General features: G+C 38.7%; 1 protein-coding gene across 4 annotated transcripts in view; it reads left to right on the top strand.

Annotated features, from left to right (window-relative positions):
* Window positions 1-160: 160 nt before the first annotated feature.
* HDAC9 (histone deacetylase 9) overlaps window positions 161-17,476 on the top strand; it is a 508,743-nt gene continuing 491,427 nt past the window's right edge. For 3 of the 4 annotated variants that reach the window (XM_068935036.1, XM_068935038.1, XM_068935042.1), the window contains exon 1: window positions 161-407. The gene's annotated coding sequence lies outside the window, so the exon portion shown is untranslated. Of the gene's footprint in view, window positions 408-5,150; window positions 5,225-17,476 lie in introns of all 4 variants that reach the window. The other variant, XM_068935037.1, reaches the window with a different exon arrangement.

Genomic DNA, 17,476 nt, shown 5'->3' on the forward strand with positions numbered 1-17,476 from the left:
CAGCGGCAGCGGCGGGGAGCGCGGCGTAGCCCGGCGGCCTCTCCGCCTCCCGCTGCCGAGCGGCTATTTTTAGTCAATCCTCCTCGTGTCGCCACGGGCTGTGCTGGCAGCGCCCAGCCCCTCGCCAGCTGCCGCCGCCCCGGCGGGCCCCGCCCGCCCCGCCACACGCGGCGCCCGCTCCAGCCGCACGCAGCGCCCGCTGCCCCTCTGCCGCCGGGGCCGCGGCCCCCCAGCCCCGCCGCGGCGGCAGCAGCAGCAGCGACCGCGGCAACTTTTCCTTCCTTCCTCCCTTCCCTTCCCTTCCCTTTCCCTCCCCGTCTCCTCCCACTCCCCTGGAAGATGGCAGTTGGAGGAAGGACTGGAAGTTACAGCCCGCGAGCGAAGAGATAAGGAAGCGGCGCGGGAAGGTGAGTGGCAGCGGGCGGGCCCCTCAGGATCCTCGCCGTCCGGGCGGCTCTGCCCGGCGGCTCCGGCCGTTAACGGGCGCGGGGGCCGCCGCTCCCCTGCCCGCCCCACCCCGCCCCGCCGGCCCCGGCCGCGGTTTCCCTTCCCTTCCCGCTCTCAGGCTAGGTGGGTGTTTCAGGACCTTTCAGCAGGTTTTCGGAACTTCGGTTAGGTCAGCATCTTGAGGCGTTGATGTGGCTCGCGATTTCTAAGGTGGTGGTGATGGTCGGTGTGAGGCTGCTATTGCCTGGCAAGTTTTGCTTGGGAGCGCAGACGAAAAAGGAGTTTTTTTTTTTTTTGTGCATCTCCTCTGCGTGTGTGCTGCCCAGCCCTTGAAAGGGGGGAGGGGGGGTGTTGTCTCTGTGACCACCCTCCTCTTGTCGGGCTGCCGCTGTGCTGAGCGGTGCCACGGCCAGCTGCCGCGTTAATAAAGCGTCCGCCAAAGTTGGAGAGCTGGCAGAAATCCGCTTCGAGACCCTGACGAGGTGAAGAGGGGAGCGCAAGCCCCCCTCGGGGTGCCCGGGGGCTCCGGGAGCCCGGGAGGGTGTCGCCGCCGGAGCTGCGCGGTGGCACCGGCACCGGACAGGTGGGCGAGCGGCGGCTGCCCCGCTCGCCCTCGCGGGGACGTGGCCAGCCTCTGGCTTGAGGTGGGCTGTCTTGGCCCCGCAGGGCGCGTCTTTAAGTAACAGAGCGAGGGTACGTGTAGAAACCGTTTGGGCAGTGCAGCGATGGGAAGGCGGGCGTGAATATCTCGTATCTGAGGTGCATGCCCTTACTTTTAAGCAAAGGTGTTTTCAAGGGCTGAGTGATGTCCGCGTTCCGGTAAAGGAACTTACGGCTTAGCAACTCTTGGCATAGCATGGCTAGTTTTTGGTAATGGTAGAATTGCTTTGACTCACCTAAAATGTCTGAATTTTAATCTAAAATGGAATATAATAGGAATCATTTGTCATTTGTGCTTATTGTTGCTGGAGAAAAAAACAGGTATTACTTGTAATGCATAAAATGTGTATTCATCTTTAAAAAAATTTACATTCAGCCCACTGCAGCTTGAATTTTTAAGTGCTCTGAAGAGGTCCAAAAACATTGTGAAAGTACAAGAGAATTAAATAGGAAAGGAGTATTTAGAACAAGCCTAAAATTAAGAGAGAAGTAATGAAGCATACTGTGAAGACCTTTTGACATATGAAAATACATGAATGTTCTTTTCTAATGCATGAGTTATTAAGAATCTCCGTCATAAACAGCACAGAATAAGAACAGGCATAAAATCAAGGAATTTTTAACATATTGGTCTGTCAATATCGTCAGCTTGAGTTCCATGACATTTTGTTTTCTGTGACAGAAAAATAGTTTTGTGATAATTACTCACTATTTAATGTGCAAGCTTACAAAGGCTGGTAGGCTTTACTGAAAACTCTGTGAACAAAAAGGGAGGGTATTTCACATTATGTTTTTTCACATGCCTCCTCTCTCTCTTTCTCTCTCTCTTCCCTGCTGCACCCTAGCAGCCTTCCTTGATCTGTTGGAGATGTTTAAAGCTTTATCTTTTTTCTGTGTTTTGCGTCTAATTATTGTGTTAAGTCCAGTACATTCCTGTATTAACGGCTCCATCCTGCATTTATTTTTTACTCAGATCACCTATTTTCTTCAGAGAGAAATGCTGGGTGTTCTCTGTCATAATACTGAAGCATTCTTGGAAGCCAATTCCATCCCTTCACATACTTAAGTGGCATCATTATATGCATAACATACAGATGGGTCTCAGCTATTCCTTCCCACAACCAATGAGGCAAATAATGCACAGTTCTGACATTTCTTTTTGAATATATTGACAGAGATCTGATCAAAAACATTGGGAAAAACATGTCATGGCCCTGGAGAAAAGCTGCAGTCGTATTGGCCTATCACTGGTGCCAGCTCCTTCATATAAATATTGAAGTATCTCTGTTTTGTAAGAAAATGCCATTGTCAGTTCAGAATTCCAAAACGAGAAAAATACTCTTATATTTCTTGGTGACCAAGTTCATTCAAATGCTGCAATATGTTAGCTTAACCCTATGCAAAACGCTGTTCTCATTTCAGATTCCGTTTTATTTGGGATCAAAGTCTATGAGAACGTAAAATATACACAAACATTTTCAACCTAACATTAAAATACCCCTTTCGAAAACAGTAGCGTTTGGCTTCCCGTAAACCTATAGTTTATGTAGTCCATAGCGAGCATTCCACAACCAGTCGAGCACAGTAATTTGTAAGTTGTTCTGTATCTTCTGTTTGCCACGATCTTCCTGTCTTGAGAACGGTTTAAAAACAAAAGTGAAATAGTGTCTTGACTACTGAAAGTCCCAATACATGCTTAATTTGGTGCAGTTATTTTTTGAGGAGCTTTTCCTGGAAAAAAGATAATGTTGTGATTGAATGATATGTATTTTTCTAATTTCTTAATAGAAGATAACATTACAAAGAGGTTCAGTTATAAAAATTATGTACTTTCTAGAAAGCAATTAAAGCAGGAAATCATTTTCAGTTGTTCAGCTCGCTATCCTAGATAGTCCCGTAGAAGTTCCTGTTTAGATGTAATTTACGTACTGAAAATATTGATCAAATTCAAGTTTAAGTCATGAAAATATTAAGAATCCTAGTCTGAATTATCGTGAATATTAACAGTAACTAAATATAGTTGGAATACTTAGTATTTTAGTATTCTACTAAGTATTAGGAGAATAAATTTAGTTTTGAAAATAATCAAATCCTGTTGTATTTGAGCTATTATGACCAATGTAAAATGACAGAAAGGTGGAAGGTAGCGTAGTGATCTCCAAAACGGCAAATGAAGTTAACCAGGTATTGACTAGGCATCCTGTAACATCACCATCTTATACTTATCAGTATTCAAACTAGTTAATTTACAGTGACCTTGAGTGTGCGTATACAAACTGCAATACAAAGTACTTCTGGTTTACAGTGTAAACATATCTGATCATGTAGCTTAAGAGTTTTTTCCTCTCAGGAGTGAGGATTTTCTTTTCCTCTCACAAAAGAGGTCTGAGCCAGACTTGCAGATGTACTGTGTCTTCAAAGCATTTTGTCATAATCAATAAAACCATGAACTTACGTTCCAAGGTATTTTGGGGAATTTTTAGGTGATTTATGAAAACATCTGCCTGTATATATACTGGTCATGTGAAATTAACTTTCACTGGAAATTGAAGTTAAAAGAATCAGTATTTAACAGCATTTTCCAATCTCTTTAAGTCTGTTTATAGAAGAAAATGTTCTTTCTATTGCTGCATTTAGGTAGGAATGTACATAATATGTTTCATAGCTCAAAAAAAGAGAGAAGGTAACTCACTGCTAAAGACAATCTTAGCTATTCCATAATAAAACATTTTTGTCACAGTTCAACATTTCAGTAATGATTTCTGGAAAAGTAAGCATTTTTTTAGAGAAAGTTGTGTTGCTGAATCACTTAAGGTTAGGTTGTTTACTGAAATTGAAATGCGAGTAAGGTATTTTTAGAGCTACCATATATCACTTCATGAAATAGCTTTTCGTTTGTTCCTTTAGGCCTTGAGCTTTTAGATTAGAATAATCGTAAACAACCAAAGAATTTATCTCTTATTTGATGTGACTTACTTTCAATGAATGCATTATATGGTGAACTTCAGCACATAGAAGATAAGATTGTTCTAGTGCTATAAATGTTGTTATAATACAGTCTTAATATTATGAAATAATTTGGTAGTTAAGGTAGTCATTGAAAGTTATTCCATGTCTTCATACTCAGACAACTTAAAAGTTGCAACTAGACAGCACTTAACTAGTATACAAAAATAATATTTTAACAGTTCAAAGCCCTCAAAATCCTTCCAACTGCAAGTGTGATATAACTTTTCCATAACGTATCTAAACTTTTCCATGCTTCTCCATTTTGCGCTATACATAGTTTTATAACTTTTTTGCCAAAGAATGCAAAAAATGAAAATGCAAAAATCAATGCTTAAAGTTCACATTGGCTGAAAAGCTAGTAAGAAAAAGTAATAGAAGAAAAAGTAATCAGGGGCTAGAAAGCATAAAGCTAACACTTTGGGATAAGAAAGTCCCTAACCTGCAAATACTCTGGAGACTTCACAGTATTCCAAGGAGGTGCCGTGACATTGTTGCACTGCTCTTCTGCGCTTCCTTACTCCTCTGCTGTTGTCTACTTGGGACAAGATACTGGACTAAATTGATCTTTGGCCTGGTTTGGTTTGACTGCTCATAGATTCTTACATAGTCGAGATTGGCAAGAAGGAATTTCACAATTCTGAGATTCCTTTAACAGATGAGGAAAAGTGGAAACTTCTGTTATACAGCCTTCGAGATGAGACGTTTACTTGCCTTTAGCATTTTTGATGTATTATGTACTATGTGAGCTAGGCAGATAGTAGGAAGAAAATATTCATTCATTTTTTCCATTAGTTTATTAGAAAATTGAAAACTTTGCTTTTAAAGCTATTGCACAAATGTAAACCATTTTTATTTGGGGAAATGAAACAGGTTTCAGCAGAGGTAGCTCAGAAGTGCCTGTAAGAAGATGACTACTTAAAGTACTTATTTTATTTGTCCCGAGTTCTTCAGTTTTGGATTAAGAGATGCTGTTTTCTGTATCACTTTGTTCGTTTCTGCTCTGAAACTTTGTCTTAGTTCATTTCTCCTTTTAGGTCTACCACATCACTGTGAAGTCGTCTTCATATAGTCTTCTCAATAGCTCAGAAGAGACCATCGGTACGATCAGGTAGGGTTCACAGACGCTGGAATCCTTCTCTGTTTGTTAGCTGCTGAGACTAGTTGAAGATTTCAGCCCGTCTAGTAAGGCTTTTCTCTAGAAATTTCACTGTTATGCCAGAAGTAGCTGCCTTGCTACCATGAGCTCTCCACCTTGCAAACAATATTCACAGAACCTTTGTAACAGTATCGATGTGCAGTGATCATCTGCTTCAGGTGCTTCAACCTGTGCAGTGCTAAGGGTCTTCATTTCTTTGACTCTGTCTTTAACTTACAGCTTAGCTCTGTAACCTTCCTCCAGAGCTGCTGTGGCAATATTTTTCCTTTTTTCTACCTGAGCTGTTGTTCTTGTACTGTTATTCTCATAGCCTTACACTTGCAATCCCTGATATTGTTACGTCAGATTTTCCATGGGAAGCGATTGCCACTGGTGTGAGAGTCACCCTTTTTTCACAAAAAAGGGAAACCTTGTACCTTGTTTTGTAACTCCTAGTTTACATTAGGAGAACATAATTAAAAAAAAAAAGTAATTAAAAAAGTATCTGATAAATAATTAAAAAAGTATCTGATAAGTATTACTGAGTAAGATGTATATTCAAGGCTTAACAGCCAGTCAGCCAGCTTGCAACACCTGCCCCTGGTCAAAGAGTACTCCAATCAGTGCTAATAGTGTCATCAGTGGAAACAAGCAAAAGGGGATCTGAAAGGATTGTGATGAATTCTAGTTGTTGTGGGAGAAGTACTATAAGGGATCACTTGATGCACTGGAGAGGACACCTCGAAGAGGATGCTTGTTGGGGAGATTGTCAGTTCTCTTCCTGGGTAGCCAGTAGGGGCAGTTTTGCCATTTCCTTTTCCCCCTTTCTCTTTTCCTCTTTTCTCCTTTTCACTCTTTTCCTTTCCCTTTTCTATCTTTCTCTCTGAATTCAAACCATGTTACTTAGGGATTTGTCCGGTTGGGTGTTGAAACCCACCAAGGAAAGAGGTTCCACAACTTTTCTGGACAATCTGATCCAATGCTTAATTATCGTCACAGCAATTTTTTTTTCTTTTATGTCTAATCAGAACCTCCTAGTTTTAATTTATAACCATTCTTTCTTGTTTTTTTGCCATGCATTGTTGAGAAGAGCCTGGCTCCATCTTCCTGGTAACCTTCCTGTAGGCACTGGCAAGCTGCTGTTAGGTACCATCAAAGCTGTCTCTTGTCCAGGCTGCGCAAGCCCAATTCCCTCAGCCTATCCTCTTAGCCCAAGCGTTCCAGTTCCCAACCAGCTCGGTGGCTTCTGCTGGACTTGCTCAAATCAAGTTATCTTTTTTTATATTGGGAACCCCAACACTGGATGCAGTATTCTAGATGAAGTCTAGTGAGCGCTGGGTAAAGAGGAGTCATAAAACTTCATATTGGTAAATGTACAGAATATTAAATAGCACAAGATTCTGAAAATGCATGAATAAGATATTCAGCAGAACTGTAATGTCTTGAGACTACAAAATTAATAAAAGCTATTATGTGCATTGAAGAATTTGCAGCTTCGGTACTAGAAACAGTTTATTCAATAGTTCTGGTCAAAAAAGTTCTTGAATGTTGCTATTTTGGAAGATGGAAGTAATGTGACACTGGAATTTTATTTTCATACTCCTTGTATATAGTGAAGTATCTCCTTCATAAAAGGATGCGAAGAAAACGATACAACACAGAACTTCTATATGTCTAGGGCTTTAATTATAAAAAACCTTAATTATTAATGTTTTTGACAGTTACCATTAAGTCTCTAGCTATTGAACTGAAACCCTGCTTTCACAAGAGGTGGGTGAACTGCAGGCATGAATGCAAGATTTCAAAGGAAAAAGACAAAAGTGCTGTATTCCGAATGGAAAGTAAGCAGAATGCGCGTAGTAACTGGTGTGTAAGATATGTAAATTATTGGCATTTTACTTGATAGATATATATATATACACATAGACATTGAGTTGTTCATGTGTGTGTGTATATGTGTATTATATACCTTTTCAGGAAAATCTGTCTTGGGTAATCATTGCTATCTTGGTTCCTATTTAAAAGATTTAAGTGGCAAATGTATCTATTGTATGCTGGCAGCATACTCCTCTAACTTGAAGTTACTAAAAATTTCTTTTATGTTTACCCTTTTGGTAGACAATATAACCCACATTGATTAATAAGCCATGGATATAAATGGGTATGCTATGTTTTCTGAAAAAATTGAAGATCCATTGAAGCATGAGTGTGTTGAAGCAAAATATTCTATAGTTAAAACTGCCTGTTTGTTCTGAGGTTTCTATTTTTTACATATATTATTGCTACAAATATAAGTGAAGAGATTGTTAGGAAAGCTGCTAAAATCGGGAACAGAATATGAAATGCATATATACCAGGAACTGCAAGAAAATGTTTCCTTACTTTCCAGTATTCTGACACGTAGAATTTATGTTGTTGGTCTCTTAAAGAGTAGGACCTCATCTGAGAATACTGTATTGAATCATGTTCAGCAGAAATGTGTAGAATGGATGGGAAAGAATTTCTCAGTTTGCAAAGTACATCTAGTATAATCCTCCCGAGTCCCCCTAAAATGTTTTAACACAGAACATACAATCTGAGAGCTTTCATTTTGTCACTGCAGACTCTAAACAGCAAAATCATGAGCGTTAAATAATTCAGCAGCCTATTTTAGGTATTTAAATAGTTCCTTACTCATTACTACTGTATCTGAATATCTCAAAATCCTTCATCTTTACCAGACCTTTGCAAGGAATGGTAGTCCTATTTTATAAAGGGTCTTCTAATGTGGGTGAAGTCTGCTCTACATCATTCACACCAGGGTCCTGGCTGGAGGTTGCTATAGACTTCCTTTTTCCTGTTTATGCACCCAGTTTTCCTTCCCATAAAATCAGAGTAAGCAGGGAGCAAAGAGGAGCTGGAGTTCAGTCTTACCTACTGCAACAGAGTGAGGACATGGCCAAGGTGCAGTTCTGAACCTCAGGGCCACAAAGCTGACTTTCAATTTATATTTCTTTTTATGTGCCTTGACCAAAATCATGCAGGAGGCCTGAAGTGGAGCAGAAAATTGAATTTGTACTAATTGACTTACTGCCTTAACCATTGGATTGCCTGGTTTGACAGGCCAAAGTATGAAACAAAGAACAGAAATAAATGGAGTAATGTTGTTAATGTAATCATTAACAGAGGCAGCATTTGCATTCATACGTTTCTTGTGGTCGGTTACAGTAAATGAGTAAGGAATTTTGGGAGGTTTTGCAAGGCTAACTGTATGTGCAGAATTAGAGCAGATGAGATGTACTGTTTACAAGGGTAGGTGAAACATAATGGAAGGAATGATTCAAACAACTCATACGCATTGTTGGTTTCCAAACTAACTGTCCATGAAAAAGCTAAGGGTTAATTAACTTATAATCCATTTTCAAATGTGCTTGATGGTTAAACATGTAGAATACTAGCCAAAGCTGAGATGCAGGATTTGGATAGAACGTAGGGAGTATTAGGTGCCACAGTTGCAATTAATAGTGTACAGTTTGTTCAGTGCAATGTCTCTTAAAAAAGATGTGTCATACTAGAAAAGGATTTAGAGATCAGTTAGGAAAATGCTTAGAAGAAAGCAGAGATTGGACCTTTCAGTTTACAGACCAGACGAGGTAGTAACTGATGGAAGGGTATTTGTAGGAGACATGAAGTAAAAATGAACAAGCCTACAAAAAACAGTTTTTACACAACATATCTGTGGTGCTGATTTCTACTAGATACTGTTGAAGCTAAGATAGAGGCAAATTTAAAAATGCATGGGAAATTTGCATGGCTAAAGAAGCGAAGCTGCTCTTGAAGTATGACTCTGTTTCTGATTATGTAATGATGAGATGAAAGGTATTATGGCCATTGATGACAAGGGGAGCTTTCCTGTGCCATTAATGGCAGATATATCAAGACTGAAAGATAATTTCTAGATGAAATGATTTGGGAACCACTTCATTTTGTTACCAACCTGTAACTGAATAAGATGCTAATACTATAATAAGAATAAATCATAAATAACTGTGCATGTCCTATAAAAAACCCACAGCTATTGACAATGAAACAAAAACTTGTCGTCTTTACAGCCTGCAAATATCCTGCTATTGATCTAAATGCAAAGCAGTCATCTTTTTTTCACTAGGCGTTTTCTGTGTAAATCAATATGGGATATGGCCTATAATTTCTGACGAAAAGCCTTACAAAGTTAGTAGCGCATAGGCGTAGAACACTGGAAACTCAGTGAGAAATTAAACTTCATTTGTTTTGATGAAAAACTGAAACTTTGCCCTTAAAGTTTCTAATTAAAATTTTTTGCTTTTGAAAATGATTGCCAAAGTGCCTGTTAGGATGATTTTAGAAAAATAAATAACCTTTATGTTGTCCCTGCTAAGAATAGATATTTTTATGATTAAATTTTAAGAAATATTTCCCTGGGCATATAGTTACAGTATATTATTGAATTCAAATTAGTTTTCAAATGTCCTCACCTGTGCCTCTCTTCTACTTATAGCAAAGAGTAAGGATGAAGCTCTTTAGTTCCTCAGTTGAATTTGTCTTTGATAGCGTTGTCCTCAGTTGCAAGCAAAACACTGGTTTTCTGTGATTCAAAATCCATTCAGTTATTTTCGATCAGTTTGCTGGATCTGAATCCTTTTCAGGCAGAGCGCACCCAGATTTAGATTACTGTGTCACCTTGACTATAGAAGAAATTTCTGTGAACTCTGGAGAGCGTGTTGCCTAGTGCTTAAGTCTTTCTAGCTGCTTTGAGGGATGATTTTTTTGGCTCCTGTGCTTCACCTTCTGGTAGATTCTGCAGAGTCATACACTGTCCTCAGTTCACATGTACCCATTCATGGACATCAGAGATTTTTGTAAGTGTTTGAGTTCTTGAAGATAGCTCGCTATCAACTAACTGTACTTCTAGCACAGGAGCCACATCAAAACTGCATGGAAGAAGCTGGTATACTTGAGTTCTTGGAGATACTGTCTGTGAAATATGAACATTTTTAATATTCTGACTGAAGTGCTGCAGTTAGCCTAAGTTTAGGCTAGCCTAATTTTGAGATATTACTTTTTTTTCATCTGCAGTAGCACCTAGAGACAGTCTTGTATATACTAAGACTAGTACTGTCAAAGAGTGAATTAGGGTCCACTTAGATAAGGTGCAACAGGACAATATGTGGTGGATGAAAAGGACAGAAGAAATATGAATGTAACAATATCAAGTTCTGTTATGAATTCTGGCTGTCTGCACAGCCTGAAGATTTCCAGTGTCCTAAATATTTGAAATCAGCTATTCCTAGTGGAAATACAGGAAGACCTTTACTGGTGATCTGTGGCATCTTCCCATCTTGATTGTGTATATCTTCCCGTCGTGAATGAGTGAGATTTCAGGAAGGGTATGAAAGAAAAGAGGGTAGAAACTCAAATGCCTAAATTGGAGAGAGGGCGGTGTAGAAGAAGAAATGGAGAGGATAATGGGAGTAATCTGATATATAGACTCAATGTAATATTTAGCTAAAATATGACTAAGTTTTAGCTTCTGCGCTTTAGATGGCATGCATCAATTTCAAAATTGATATTTTCAGGTAAATAATTTCCTAATTCCATTATCACTTTAAACTTGCATGAGTCAGCACCGCTACTGAAGCGGTTACATCCACCTTATGGCTTCCAACCACTTGTTGCCACTATATTCTTGTTCACTTCCTTTGTGCCAACATAAACATTATTGCTACAGGGTGGCAAGAGCAGGAGACTGTTAAAATTTGAAGTTAAAACTCATATAGGAAAAAGAAAATGTTAGTTTTTGACCTGGATCTCTTTTCGCACCCAGCTCAATATGTGACTCTAAGTATATCTACCAGTCCAGAAGAATGAGGTGGCCCAGATATGGGAGTAAGTGGTAAAGGGTAGAAGCACTTTGTTCAGTGCAGTGCTGATTTATACTGGCTTAATGTGACCGAGAAACAAAGACCTGAGAAACGGGATTTTTCCCTCCAATTTTTAAACAAACCAAAATAACAAGCCACAAAATTAGGTAATCTCTTCAGTTACTGATGATAAATCAGAGTAAATAGTTTGGAAAGGAATCCAAAGCAAGATGCAGCCAAAGAAAGAGATTATAAGTGATATATATAGGTTTAATTTACTGATGCCACCTATAGTAGTGGCTTAGCAATCCATTCCTCCTGCATGTTTGCGTTCCTTGCTTAGGGTAGGTGATTTGTACATAACACAGAGCATTTTTGAATATAACTTAATAAAGAAAAGCTGAGTAAAACCTTTTCTGAGATGTTAGTTCTCCTATTTTAGACATATTAGTCTCTTAAAAGGAGCTGTGAATGAAGTAGACACCAAAGGGAATATTCACTGCTTTCAATAAATTCAGGTTTCTTACACAGAATCACTCAGAAGAGTAAAAAGGATGTATATTTAGTGTATGCCATCACATACATCTTGTCTCCCACTCCCTCTGACTATACTCTTTTTCTTCCTCCAAAAGAAAAATTAGAGTCCTGATATGAAAGTGATATTTCATATTGTTGTCTTTTAGTTGTAGGAAACAAAGGAATTCAAACCTTTTCTTTGACTGGAAAATAAAGTTGTTTTTTTTTTTTTTTTGCCAAGAATATTTCATCAGAAGCTGTTGATAAAGATAGAAGAATAAGAAGTGTGTAACCCTATTTTTTTACTGCATTTTAGTGATATTCACCAGGCTGGAGCAATTCCAGCCTATTACTGTGATGAGACTTCTACCACTCGTTCTTTTTCCATATGCTAATACATGCCATTGATAGTGATTCAGGTTACTAAATAAGTGCAGATTACAAAAGAAGGTTATAAGATTGGATATTTTCTAAAGGACTTGGTATGGTGGACAATGATATGAGCAGTGTTAGGACTTTGATTGCAAGGGGCAAAGATTTTACTTACGAGGAGATTTTTGCCGTTGACTGTAGTAAGGTCAGGATGTCACCTTTGCACAAGAAATTTTCACCTTTCTGTGGGCCATGGAGGGCTTGTGAAAGGCCTGCTTCCAGGGTCAGATTTACTTGAGACTTACATTGTGGAAGGCTGTAGTATAGTCATCTCTTTCCCAGTCAGAAGCAGAAATGGCAGGGCCTATGAAGGTTGGGATTGCAGCTAGCAGCAAAGAGACTCTGCACTGATTTATGCTTTAGGGCAGCCCAAAGAAGCTGCCGTGCTTTAGATAGACCACTAAAGTAGTTAAGGAAGTACTAAAATGTATCAAAAATAATCTTTGATTCTTGGCATCTCTTGTCAATCACCTTTAAGTATTTTTAAAGGATTTTTACAGGGACTACAGGTACTTTTTTCTGTGTCAAAATATCTGCATGCTTCTATCCCCTCCATCACTGCTTTCCTTTATTAATGGCTAAATACAAGTTTGCAATGTCATCTTGAATATGTAAAACAGAGTATGCTGGTAAATACAGGAGATTTCTTTGGGTATCCAGAGAATGAAATCCTTTCTTTCCAGGCCCCAAAGCAACAACAGATCTGCTTCCACAATTTCATTGCAGTAGCAGAGTACAGTTTTTACGCACAGTGTATACATTGCATGGGAGGAATGTGGAAGTACTGATTAACTTTGTAGTGACAAAGTAAGTATCATTTCTCACTCTGCTTCCTATTTACTTACTCTCAGAACAGTCCTCTCTGTCATTTCTCCTCACTCCTTTTTGTGGGATATTTATATTACTGTCCTTGCAAGAAGATACTGAGCTTGCAGAGAGGACATGAAACACAACTGAGACTCTTTTTCTTTTTCAAGTAATGTTTGGACCATAACTTAGGTTTTATGCATAGAAATAGCAGAAAGATTAAAATACATTTTTGTAGAAATAGTTCAGAAGAAATATGATCAATTCATTATCACACTAAGAAAAAATGTATTCTTTGCAGTATTTTCAATGTAAATACTTCAGGACAGAGAATGAAAAGGCGTATTCTTCATATTTTAAGATCACAGAAATATAATCAAAACAGAAGAAAACTATATTACACAAAAAACCCTTCAGAGTAAATTCTCCTTGTTTACTCTGATGGAGAGTAATTTTATTACATGAAATTGGTTAGTTATGTGATACTTAGGCTAAACTATTTCACTTAAAGCATCATATGATCTCATCTATTTCAAATCCTTATTGTAGTGGTACGTATACTGTAATTTCATATTATTCTCCTTTGTGAAAGAGAATACCATATAGTTACCCAACTCCTTGCTCTAGATATACTGAAGAAGATAAAGAAAGGGCTTATGTAATTTACAGTAAATAGTTATATTTTAAAGTCAATGGCAGGTATGTATACAGTTCCCCAAGGCCAGAATTGATCTCTGATCTATTTACCTTGTTTTGTTCATATTTGTTTCTTTAAAGTTGTGCATAGCAACACGATGTGGATTAAGTACTATAGACAAACACAAATCAAAGCACATTGCCCTTTCATCCTTGAAACAGTTACTGCATTTCAGTGCAATAAGCCATGAGATTTTTCACATGCAAGCAAGTATTCTCATGTCTATAGATTTTTTTTTCCCCCCCCCCCACTAATATTCCTGCTTCAGTTACACAAAAGTAATAATTAACTACACTGCTATTTATGGAGTTGATATTACTGACACACATCAAGGTAAATAGAATCTGACTTGTAGCGGGTTGAAAATACGTTAGCTAGAGATTCAGTCTAACTAAATTGAATTAAATCTAATTACACTTTCACGTCCAAATGCCCAGAATTTTAGTAGTAGTTTGGCTCTCATACTTTGGGGGATTTAAAAAGTCTGAAGCATAATGTAAATTCTGTGGAATTTTTTCTATGAAAATTTCAATTTCTGGAAAAACTAAGCCCTGTTTAAAGCAAAATTAACTGTTTGGTCTGGAAGATTTCATCAGAAACTACTAGTAAAGACATAGGATGAGTGTGAGTAATTGGTGTGCAACTCTCGGTTTTCACCTATTTTATTTTATTATATAATACAGAAGTATAGAGTATTTTGTTATGAAAATCATAAAGTTTCAGAGGTGAAATATAACTGTTACATCTGACTTCTTCAAGTTTACCCTGATAGAATAGAATAGTGTTGGCTATGGCATCACTAATTATAATACTACATGTAAGTTTTGTGTAGAAGATAGCTTAGCAAATAATTTACTCAGAATCAAGTCTTTTTTGGGATTTGGATAGTTCTAGCCATTTTCAAGTTGGTATGTTGTTTAGAATCAAAGTATAATGTTGTGCATGAGGCCAGTAAGCATTAATGTCACATACCAAAGGGTGCTTGAAGCCATTTGTGTTTCATTCTACATCTATATTTAAAAAATATATTTGTTTCACACTAAGAATAGTGCTGCCAAAAGAAATACAAGGAAATTTAAGAGAAGAAAAAATAAAATTTATATCTGGACTAGATTAGGAATTTCTTGGGAATAGTAACTGCAAGTTTACTCAGTGCCATGGTTCCCATTTCCAAATAATAATAAACTGGAATGCTGTAATTTCCCTTCATGTTAATTGATTTTCTTTTGCAATACACCAGAAAATTGATAGAAGCTTTTCCTCTTTTATTGCAATTCTGTAGTAAAAGGATAAACATAACTGTCACTCTAGGAATTGTGTTTGAAAATGAAAACAGCAAAATATTAATTAAAAATGATTAAAATAGAAGTTGAATGTTTCCAGGAAGAAAATAGAGGCTTTGAACTTGGATATACAGGCTTATGCAGGTGGCTGGACAGTCTAGCTCATATTGATTGGACTACAAAATACTTGGAGCCAACCAACACTGCTGCCAAAGAAGTATCACCTGGGAGCAAGAGGAAGTGAGTATGTAATCAAAGTAGTCTTTGATTTGCAAAAATAAGCACTTTGATAAGCAAAAAAGTCTGTCCTGCCTCTAAACTCACTCTAGAAGCTACAAGAGGTCGCTGTGGAACTGTTGTCCACTGCATGTTTTCTTGCTTCTATTCCAGAGAATGTCTTTTTTTTTTTTTCTCTCTCTCACTTGGTCAAGAGTCATGTCAAAAGTCATACCAACACCTTATTTATTTCATAAGGAAAAAAACCCAACCCTTTCACATAGCTGTAAGACATATAATAGGTCAGATAAGTATTGAAAGAGTTAATGAATAGGGTCTCAAAGAAATAAAAGGTATTTTTGTTATTGATACAAATACTGTACTCACATCCTGCTGGGAATATATAACGTGTACAAAGCTGAGCACCTTATGCCTCAGTAGGTAATAGCATCAAATAATAGCAAAGCCTGATTGTTTCTGGATTTTCTGAAGTCCCAATCTGTTTTATTGCTGACTTCCTGATCAGAAAGGATCATTTTTACTTCTTTCACATCCTGATGGAAATAAACTAGATTAAAAAAAAAAAACAAAAGTTTTTTTTGAAGTTGTGAGTACTGCACTGAGACTTGCACCTTTTTTAGAATTGTCATTCTTCTGTTTTATTCTATTTTACAAAAGGGTCTTGGAGGAACATATTTTTGCTGCCTCTGAAAATTCTATCAAACAGTTGGTGTGTTCAGTGTGAACAAAAAGGGGTAGGCTATATCTTGAAACTGCTGAAAATGTAGATTCAGCTTTCAGTCCTATAGAAAGCCCAAACCTCCTCCTGTTTGCCATTGCCATTCCTGGTCTGTCTTCAGAGAAAACAGGACCATCCAGAACCAACATTGTCAATTTCATTGCTGAGTTTAGGCTTTTGCAGGAATGACTCAGAAGGGCTTTTCTTCATACACGATAAGAAGTAAGGAGAAGAGGGGATGTAGAGGGAATAGTCAGCTCCTGCAGTCCTCAAAAAAGAAAAGATAGGCTACTTTCACTTCTTCCCGTGTTATGAACATAGCCCAAAAGAAAGGGTCTAGCACCCAGTAGTATTACAAGGCATCTGTGTCAGCAATATCCTGCACATAGGCTTTATGTATTGCCACTTTCAAGTCCTCTGTAGCCCTAAGCTAGTTAAGGCAGTGGTGAGAGGAAGAACGTTATCCAGGGGAAAGGGCTAGTCAGCATATTGGCCTAATTGCCATGTACTTATGGGTAATCACAACAGTGTTATGTATACACAGTAAAGGGGCATGCACTGAGCCAATATCAACACATTCTGTGGTAGCATGAAACCTTAAATCTGACAATGAGGTCTCTTTTGTAAGGACTTTTTCTTTCTCTGTGTTTTCCCCTACACCATTTTCCCAGTATTCGCTGCAGCCTGAGTCCCAGTCTGTTTCGCATATCTAAACAGATAGCTCTGTCAGCCACAGGCAATGAGTATGAACAAGTCCTATCCTAGTTTTTTCACTCTTCCTGATTAGAACAATGCAGAATTTTGCTGTACAGGCATCTTAGTGGCTCAGAATCAATTCCTGTGGGTCTTCAAGAGGGACAACTCTTCCTGGGAGAAGAACGAAAAAGAAACTTTCATCCTTTCCTGAGACAAGTTTTGACATGGTCAGCATCCAAATCACAGACACCCTCTGGATAATTGGTCTATACTTCTAAGCCACTAGACGTGCAAGCAGCCATCGTCCAGCTCCGCCTGCAGCTTCTGATACTTCTTGTCCTGGTGTCATGGAACTCCAGCTACAGAACAAGAGAATAGCTGCATGTAGCCAATCTCTGAGGGCAGGCAGGAGGCGACAACTAAAGCAACGCAGGCCTGACATTCTGAAAACAGTGAAGTTCAAGTTCCATCATTATTTAGTGTATGAGCGATTAGTAGCTCACAGCACACAATTCTGGACAAGCTCAGTACAGAAGTTGGAGATAATAGAGAGGCATGAGCACATCTTCAGCATTTGATGCTCCTAGCCTGGTCAGAGGCATCAGTGGCATATGTTTAAACAGCACGAGTATGTGCTCCTGGAATGGACAGTCAGTAGTCTTGGGCTGATCCTGCCTGCTTTATACATTCAAAACCAGCTTACAGTTAGAATTTGCTCACCAGGTTCCTAGTTGTTTCCTAGGTGCACAACTTCCCATATAATTCTGTTCCTCTGCCTGCTCATGGCGAAGAGAGCAGGTCTAAACAACATCTGACCGCCAAGCATAGTCACAAGGTGGGATGCCTGTTTAAAATAAGGAGGAGTGAACAGGCTTCTGGAGTCAGTCATTGGGGATCTTCATAGTTTTGCAGACTGTGAAATACATCCTGGAGAGGAGACCCAGAGGTGTGAGAGGGTGG

The sequence above is a fragment of the Struthio camelus genome, chromosome 2, assembly GCF_040807025.1.
Source record: "Struthio camelus isolate bStrCam1 chromosome 2, bStrCam1.hap1, whole genome shotgun sequence".
Taxonomy (NCBI): Eukaryota; Metazoa; Chordata; class Aves; order Struthioniformes; family Struthionidae; genus Struthio; species Struthio camelus.